Source organism: Arachis duranensis, chromosome 6 (genome assembly GCF_000817695.3).
Source record: "Arachis duranensis cultivar V14167 chromosome 6, aradu.V14167.gnm2.J7QH, whole genome shotgun sequence".
Taxonomy (NCBI): Eukaryota; Viridiplantae; Streptophyta; class Magnoliopsida; order Fabales; family Fabaceae; genus Arachis; species Arachis duranensis.
The window spans coordinates 40,070,289-40,071,091 of NC_029777.3; positions in this window are offsets into that span (position 1 = coordinate 40,070,289).

Genomic DNA, 803 nt, shown 5'->3' on the forward strand with positions numbered 1-803 from the left:
GCACACTTTTGTGCTCTGCCCTTGTAGTGGGCAGGGCAGAGTTGCCTTCCTTGTTTGGTTCCCTTATGTTGCCCTCCTAGAAGGCAGTGTGCCCTTGTGGAGGGCAATGTTGCCTCCCCCTTTGCATGCGGCACACTTCCTCTTGCTTTGACCACACTTTCCTTTCCTTAGGCTACACTTCTTAGGCCACGCTTTTCCTTTTCTTTTCTTTTCTTCACCTATAATAAACCAAAACAACCACTCCAAGTATCACTAAATTCAAGAGTGTTATAAATCAATTAAAATTCAATTAAAATTAGCTTAAACCTCATGTATTGTCATTAATTTCATGGTGGTTGCTTGATTTAGAGAAGTTATGCATTTTCACTCCAAATCACTTACTTAGGATGCAAGAAAGTGCATAAATGCTAACAAAACAAGTGAAATTAACTTGAAAAATGGGTATATGATGACTTGTCATCAATCATCTCCCAATCAAGTTATGGAACTACTCACTCATCATAATTATAAACTTCACATAATTAATGGGGAAAATAAAAGAAGACATGATGAATAATAATGAAAGGGATTAATTGAAAATAAAAGTAGTCTATATTAATAACTCATGAAAATAATCCAATGTCAACTCTAGGGGAATTAAGAATATGGAAGAATAAATGAAAAGTAAATAACAGAATATAATGGTTGGTACCGGAGGTAGACTCTTCTCAAAAGTTAAAGCCAAAACCTTCAAAATTATGTGAGTAAAACCTAGGGGAGGAGTAATTTCAGATCTAGAAACTAAAAATTATGCCAAATGAATG